At 39.0% G+C, this 8,770-nt stretch overlaps 1 pseudogene; it reads left to right on the top strand.

Annotated features, from left to right (window-relative positions):
• LOC103932706 lies at positions 1–869 on the top strand (annotated as a pseudogene).
• Positions 870–8,770: the final 7,901 nt, after the last annotated feature.

The following is an 8,770-nucleotide window of genomic DNA, read 5'->3' as shown; positions in this document are numbered from 1 at the left end:
GGTTTCTCTCTCCTTTCTCACACCCTTCCCTCAACACTCCTATATAACCTCCTACCCACACCTCTTCCCTCTCAACGGCTCTCACAATTCCCCTAACCTAACACAAGCCATTCATCAAACACTTGCGCGCACTCTTCATCGATCATGGCAGCCAATTCCTGGACGCTCGAAATCAAGGTGATCTCCGCTGAGAATCTGCAATTAGATAGAAAACCCATCAAGAAAAACGCCACCGTGACCGTCTAGACTGACGGCAACAGCCAGTTCCGCTCCACGGACATGAACATCGATGGCAGCGCCTACCCACGGTGGAACGAGAAGCTCGTGCTCAACTTCCCAACGCACTCCAAGTCCATCACGGTGGAGGTCCAATGCAAGACTTCGTCCGGCGTCAGGACGATCGGGACGGCGACGGCATCGGATTTTGTTGGCGGGTATGTGCCAGAGGGTTGCATGCTTTTTTTGAGTTACAGGCTGAGAGATCACAAGGGGGAGAGGAATGGGATTATTAATATTTCCGTGAGGATGAAGGTTCATGAGATGTACGCTTGTGCAAGTTCAACGATGTGGTCTCACTCGCAGATGGGGTTTCCGGCGGATGGGAACAAAAGTTTTGGCGGTGGCGTTGTAACCGGAGTTCGGGTTTGGTGTGCTGCCTATCAGAAAAATTATTGAAGATCCAAGGCACAATTTCTTGTGCGTAAATATTGCAGGATTTAGACTTTTGGTTGAGGTGAATACAAACTCAAGGGCTTTTGTGTCGTTGAAAGAGATTTGATGCAACCATTTAATTCATTGTTACAATACTTGGTTGTTTTTGTTTTGATTAAAAGAAATTTTCTCAATATCTTATAGTGATTGTAATTATATATTATCAACGCCCACCATTTCCTTAATTTTTCTGCTTGCACAACACATTTACAATGTGCCGACACCAGGAAACCGACAACAGATAGAGTGAAGTGCTTATTTAGTCCTTAAACTCTCACTTCAGAGAAAATTAGGTATCTGAATTATTTTTTCGGTAAAATGAGTCCCTAAATTCAATAAAAATTGTTAATTTGATCCCTACTATTTTATCCAATTTTTCGTCAACTTAAATCACTTGACACACTTTAGGGTGTAATACCGTCTTTTTCTCACCTAGAAGCCCTTAACATGTCATATAGGTTGCGAATCTAACATCTAATTTACCTTCCAAAGTTAACTCTGACACACTCCGAATCGGAATGTCCACTAGGACCTTTAATGGAGTTGTGCTGGCCGACACCTGGAAGGTGACGAAGCCATAAAGTAGAGTGATGTGGAAAATGGAATAAATTTAAACCTAAAAGTGCCTAAAGACGAGTGCGCTGTGAGCGGAAATGAACCCATTTCACATGCGACGGCAGAGTATAAGTAAAGTACAGTAGTGTGGGTAAGGATCATACTCTCAGAGGTAGCCACCTATACTGAGATTCACCAAGAATCCTCGTCAATACGAATTTTCAGCAACTAAAACTTGGAGGGGCGAAAAACAGAAAACGTGAGTGGGCAAAAACAAAGCTTTTTGAAATCATTTCTCTTTCCAAAATAATAATAACCCATCACCGTAAAACCCGTAATATTTCTCAGAAAATAGTAATACATACATATGTAGAAATCATGCTCGAGAGTAGTGAAAACCAAGTATATGCCATGTCAAGTATCTTAACAATGAAATAAGTAAGTCAGGTGAAATAAATCAATATAAATGATATGTCAGCCGGAGTCACCTAACGTGAACCTGTACGACTTAACCTATAGCTCATCAAATATGCTTGCACACAAGTCGGAACCACCTATTGTAGTCTGTACGATAGGGCTGAGTGTGAATAAGTACGTTCAAGTGCTACGATCATAAGTAGGCTGTGCGAATAATCGCGGGTCACCTACGAGTCGGAACCACCTATTGTGGTCTGTATGACAGGGCTGTGCACCAAACTTGGATCCAAGGTGAGTGTGCAGTGCGGGAGGTGAACATCATGTGAAGAACTGTGCCCTAGCCATGGGCGGGAGCACTAACACTGAGGTGCAGGATAATGAGCACTAAATGCATCTAAACATAACCATACACACTGCAATTCGATATGCACTCACTTGAAGCTTGCTTAGGCATTCGCAGCGTCATGCAATAATATGTATATTTATACTAATGCATATACTAAAATGTAATGCAATTGACATGGCATTTAAAAACTTAAATCTATTTAAAACAATTTTTGGGAAAATGGAAAAGAGCTATATACGTATATATAGAAAACCAAAAGCCCACTCACTTGGAGTCTGCGTTACAATTCCCTAGCACAAACATCGAGGCGTCACGAATGATCGGCGCCTAGAACAATTATCAACTCACATCTCATAATCTTTATCAATATAACACATAACTTACATAAAACAAATCCCCAAGGACATTCTAGAATAATTTGAGACCCATTGACCAAAAGTTAACCATCAATCAATGGTTGACGGTAAGGTCGACAACCCTATGTAATTCGATCCGGAAGATCTACTCCTCAGATTTATGATCCATAACTTCCAAATATCCATATTATGCTTCTAGAATAACATACTAAAATTTCATTACGATCCAAGGGTTGGATCTCCGCTAATTGCAAATTCAAGTGGAGGTCAATGTTTTATTTTACAAACTTACAAGTCTAATTCGGAAAGATCTATAGGTTGGATTCCCGATCCATAAGTTCCTATGGTCCTCAAATATTACGTACTAAAACGTACTAAAGTTTGGTGAGGATCTAACAGTCGGATCATCGATTACTATTCTAATCAAGTGGCGGACCTTGATGGAACTTCGTCGGATTCTATAGATTTTGCAGATTTCGTGGGCAATCTTTAGAGCTGCATATCCCACTTGTTTCTAAACCAAATTCGACTCATAATATACCAAATCGAATCTAGAGAAGTGTAGAACAAAATTATACTCCTTGGAGTCCAAATGGTCGCCGGAGATGGCCATAAAATGGCCTAAACGACCGCTGTCCGAGGGAAAACATGGAAATTCGCCAGAATTTCCGGGCAACCTTTCAACATCCATAACTTTGTCAATACTCAACAAAATCAATTCAATCAAAAATGAAAATCATAGTTCTCGATGAGACAAAGAGATTGGTAGCTTTCACAATGGCTATCTCGCCGTGGTTTGGCCGAAAAACGCCTCGAAAATGGCCGAGGTCGCCAGAAACTAGGTAAACTTTAAATCGTTATAACTTTCTCATTGTTCCACCAAATTAAACGATCCAAACATGAAAAATTATCTAATCGATGAGACAAATCAAATTATACCATTTAGTGTTCAAAATATGGCTAGAAATTATCTGAATCACGCCTAGAAGTCTCGACCCAAAACCTTGTTCTTCGAACTCATGTTTCGGGTTCATTTTCAATGAAACAAAACTTAAAACTGGGTTTATGATGGGAAGACATGCAGATAATGGTGGTTTTGATGTTCAACAAGCCAAAAGATTTGGTGATGATGGTGGTTTGTTTCATGCGAGAAGGGAAGAGCCGAGAGAGAGTTAGAAAGTTAGAGAAAGTGAAGAGTTACGAGAAAGAAGAGGAAGGAGAGAAGGTTCCAGATATTTTGGGGACCAATCTGTGGGTCCCACATGTCACACTACTCTAGATACAACAAGTGTTTCAAATGGAAAATTACCAAAATGCCCTCGACGTTTAAAGGTTCGTAGAATCTTCGTTATAACTCCAAATTATATTCTGTTTGCACCCACGCGTTCATAGCAACAAGTACTACGAGAATATGCCAAGAAAATGAGTCTTACATGACACAACACATCAGTCAACAAGAGTCAACACTTTGCCTCGAAGGGCATTTTTGTAAATTCACATGTAAAAATTATAAAAATCATAATTTTTAGTGACGGATCGTTACAATCTACCCCCCTTAAGATAATTTCGTCCTCGAAATTTAAAATAACTTGCTAAAAGAACAATCAAGAATTTGAGGACCAAAACAAGTCCATTAAATTTAAAGTTGAAGATATATTGATTGATTGCCAGCCATTGCACTACAAAAACAACTTCCGGAATATTCAATCACCAACAGTAATGATCCATTCGACGAAGTATTTGACAGGTGATTGAAGAATTAATGATCATAACCAGATTTCAATATCCAATCAATTCTTCTGAATAATCTACTTATCTTCAAAATAATACAAACTGTAGTAGAATAGGCATGTACCCAAAGTTGACTAAAATGTCTTTCCAGCACAATTTGGTATCAGAGCCAATCCCTGGCCGAAAGTGTACCGAAGAGGACGTTGGGCCCTAAGGGGGTGGATTGTAACATCCCACATCGCCCTAGGGGAGTGGATCCTATAAGCCTTATATGTATATTCCTATCTCTACCTAGCACAAGGCTTTTTTGGAGTTCACTGGCTTCGGGTTCCGTAGGAACTCCGAAGTTAAGCGAGTTCGTGCAAAAATAATCCCAGGATGGGTGACCCACTGGGAAGTTCTTATGTGAGTTCCCAGAAACAAAACCGTGAGGGCGTGGTCGAGGTCCAAAGCGGACAATATCGTGCTACGGTGGAGTCGAGCCTGGGATGTGGTGGGGGCCGGGGCCAGGATGTGACAAACTCCATACACTATTTCTTTATGAGAAATTATCAATCTACCCTTTAATGTGTATCACATGCAAATAACGTGACTTAAATTGACGGAACATTGTTTGTTCTCTCCATGCATGCCTCAGAAATCATGTTCCTTTCTCTCCTCTCTCTCTTCAGCTTCCCTTCGTTATTTTTTTTTCTTTTGAGATAAAACAATCAAACCTCAAACAAAGATAATTCTTCAGTGGATGATGATGAGGTCTGCTTGTTGCTCCTCTTTTCATGTTTCTTGGGTTTTGTTTTGCTTGATTGGTGTGTGATTCTCAACGAATTAGTCCGACCCATCAATTGGTTTTGTTGGTAGGATCAGATTTCATCATTTCTATAGCAAACAAAATCAATCAAGAAATGTTAATCTAACAAAACCAGCCAACAAATTAATGATTAATTTACTGAATTGGATTAATAGTTAATTGCAGGCTAAATTAACTATTAGGAAATGTTAATAGGGTAATCTAGAAAAAAGATGGAATGGGTTAACGAAAATGTTAATTTTAGGCTTAAATCCTAACGGAACTTCACCACTAGGGTTTAAATCCGAATTTTTTCACCACGGGGGTTATCTTCCTTTTAACCTATCACCACGGGGACCATTAATCCAATTTAGCCTAAAATTTTAATTAATGAACCAAAACTCTAATTCCACTAAAACTTAGGGACCAATCCAAATTTGTTTTTAAAAAAAAAAATTCTAGTTTACCCTAAATCTTCTTTTTGAAGTCCTAATCCTTCATGACAAATAATCCCCCACGCATTAACTAAGCATAGTAATTATCTATTCTATTTTCTTATTTAGCATTACAACAAGTTAGTTTACACTAACTTTATATAATATATCGATTTTGGTTTCCCTAGTATCAATTTAGGTTTGTAATTGAACATTAAAGTTTCATGTTCACCCCAAAATGGCCTGGCATAATCGTTGATTAAACACTTCAATTGATCGCTCAGTGATTGGTCATACATAACAAACTCTCAACCCTTACCTGGGTCCATGCACTACTTTAGCTATGTTAATCCACCTGAGGCTCATGTCACCCAATGCTATTTGAGCATTACAGTTGGTAATTGGGTACAAACCTAAAGTTTTGTACTTACGTGTTTTGGATGAACACTTTATGTGCCAATTGCACCGCCGCAATGTACGACTATAGGTCCTCACAAAGGGATGTGAATCAATGTCGATTTTGATTCTCGTACACCCTTGCAAGTGATTATGTCACTTCAATGAGAACGTCACAAATTCTTGAAGAACGAAGTGAATTTTTGTGGACGTCCCACCATGTCTCATCTCGATCCCTAATCTAGATCATCAGAGTGGCACCAGACACTTTCTTTGATCTAGTAAATGTGACAAGATTGCATATACTAGTTGCAAACATGTTTGCAATGATTTATGTATCTAGGTAGGCCGCTTCGCCTAGTGGTCGACCTAGTACATCTGCAGCTGGCCTAAATCGCGATAGATCACTCGATTTGAAAGATTCACCTCATCAGAAGTGGAGGAACATGGCACAAATGAATCCCTCCCTAGATCGTTGTCTTAATCATTTCCATCTCATGAGACTAAATCTGGATTACTCCTGAGACTTAAAGTTCTTGGTCTAGCATACTAGTTTAGATGAGATACAGAATTGGCATGAGATTATCATCAATGGCGTTTCAATTATATGGTACATACTAACATAAATGAAAAGTAACGATATCGAACCACATTCCGTTGATTACTAACAATGTAGAAATGATTGGTCAATTAGAAATAAACAATCCATGTCGAAGGAGATGAATGAAATAGTGCGGTATAACACCGCCTTATGGCGCAAGACTTCTTTCATACGCCATGTGATTGATTGTAGCATATAAACGTGGTTGTAACGTATCTCTGGAATCATGATACAAAATATACATGGAAGTTTTAGAAAGACTTACATGTACTGATTCAAATAAGTTCTAGACCATAGAACACCCTCTCGGTTTTGAGTCTTTCACTTTACGGATGCATAACAATCCGGGCAGATGTGGTATACTCGTCTAAGTGAATATTTGATCAGTTAGGGATAATGCCCCTGCATGTACAAAATGCAAAATTGCTAGAATTGCAGTTTATGTCAATGACATGAATGTCACTAAGACTCCAGAAGAGCTTAAGAAAACTAACTCGCAACTAAAGTCGAACTTTGAGATGAATAATCTTGGGAAAACTTGATGCTACCTCGACCTGAAGTTTCGAGCATGGTTCTAATAGTTTTTTGGCCCATTAGTCGAACTAGACCCAGAAGGTATTGCTTCAGAGTATAATCTTGATCATCTATACACTAGATGCAAATGAGACCTTTACGGAGGTTATGGTGCATAAGGTTTCATATCGAAACATGTAACACCATATCTGAGTGCAATTGGTGTGTATTGTACTTAGCTCTATGCACTAGATTGGACATCTTAAGTGCTAATAATCTTTTGGCAAAAAGCACCACGGCGCCTACACGCCACCACCAAATTAGGTGTTAACAACATTTTTCTGTTACTGCGGATTTGGGCTTACTCTATCCTTACGCATCTCAAAATAGATCACACCCACTTGATCTTCGGAATGATGCCTACCTTGTGGGAGTCAATAAATCAGAATCTTTATCTGATCCGCACAAGGTACGTTCCCAAATGGTTATGCCTTTACCGTTAAGGAACATCGCAAGATTTTGGAGGTCAACTAGATAGGCCTAAGTTGTGAAATCTTGGAATCGTTCCAAGACTCATTGTATATCATCACGTGAGAGTAATAGTTGAGAACTCTTGTTAAGCATATTCGAAGTCCCTGTAATTTTCATCTATCGTTGAGTCCCAACAACGATCCATGAAGACAATGCCATATGTATCGATCAAATCATGACACATCTAACATGTCAACGCCAAGCATATTGTACTTACATCAGCATGAGCATTAGAAGATTAAAATCAACCAGTTCGATCCCAGACAACCTTGCCGACCTCTGCATGGATTCACTGCTGAAGTCTACCTTCCAGAAGCTAGTATGAGGAATTGGTATGCGTAACTTTTGCATTTGCAATGCATGTAGTTTCATTTGGAAATTCTATTGAACTGAGGGGGAGTATACAGAAGTATACTCACTTGACCTTAATGTAATCATTTTTTCCTAAGCTTAGGATCACTTTTCCCATTGGATTTTTGCTACCAAACTAGGTTTTGATGAGGCACTCATCCTGGGTTGGTTATACCCTTATTTACATTCTACTTGCATCCTGAAGACTTATAGTTTTGACTTAATGCAACTTCTCACTTTTCTCCTTTGACTATGGGTTTTTATCCCACCTTGGGTTTTGTTATAGCGAGGTTTTGTGAGTTTTACCACTTCTGTTTGTTTTGAGGCTCGCATTCGCTACTTGTGCCGACTAGATGAGATGACTTCATCAACTGTTCTACATTTGCCTGAAAATGTGATGTGTCATCTACTTGTGTATTTGCACACTCAAGGGGGAGCATTGTGATATACATTCTAATACATATTGTGATTATGTAAATCCTAAGTAGAGATAGTTTAGGAATTCTTTGGGATCTAGAAGATCTTTGCTAATAGACTTTGTATTACTTGGAAATCAAGTTTCTCTCCTCCTTATTACTATAAATAAAGGCACAATGACTGGGGAATAACATAAAATTTCTCAAGCTTATTCCCCACTCTTTTTGTCTCTATGTCATGCCCCTTTATTCTCCCTCAGTTAAATATAGGCCACAACAAAGTAGAGATATATCTATGTTTTCAAGAGGTTCAACTTCGCAATAAATTGTAAGAACCAGTTGCTTGAAAGTTTCTCTACGTTATAAGAAGCGTGAACAAATTACATGAAAGTTTCTCTTTAAAAAGTCATAAGTCATTTAAAGGCCCAAGAGTCAACTTGGAAAACCACTCCCAACTAGGAAATTAAATTATACTTCTCCCACTCACTTTCCTATCCATTCAAAATTCGGCGCGTATTGTATATTTCAACGTCCAATTTGGATTCCACAGAAGCCACGTGGGTGTTTCTCACTCCTTTCTCACACCCTTCCCTCAACACTTCTATATATGCTCCTACCCACACCT

Source organism: the organism of the source record quoted next, unplaced genomic scaffold (genome assembly GCF_019419815.1).
Source record: "Pyrus x bretschneideri cultivar Hongxiangsu unplaced genomic scaffold, Pyrus_bretschneideri_v1 Contig87, whole genome shotgun sequence".
Classification (NCBI taxonomy): Eukaryota; Viridiplantae; Streptophyta; class Magnoliopsida; order Rosales; family Rosaceae; genus Pyrus; species Pyrus x bretschneideri.
This window is presented reverse-complemented; position numbering and strand designations above follow the sequence as displayed.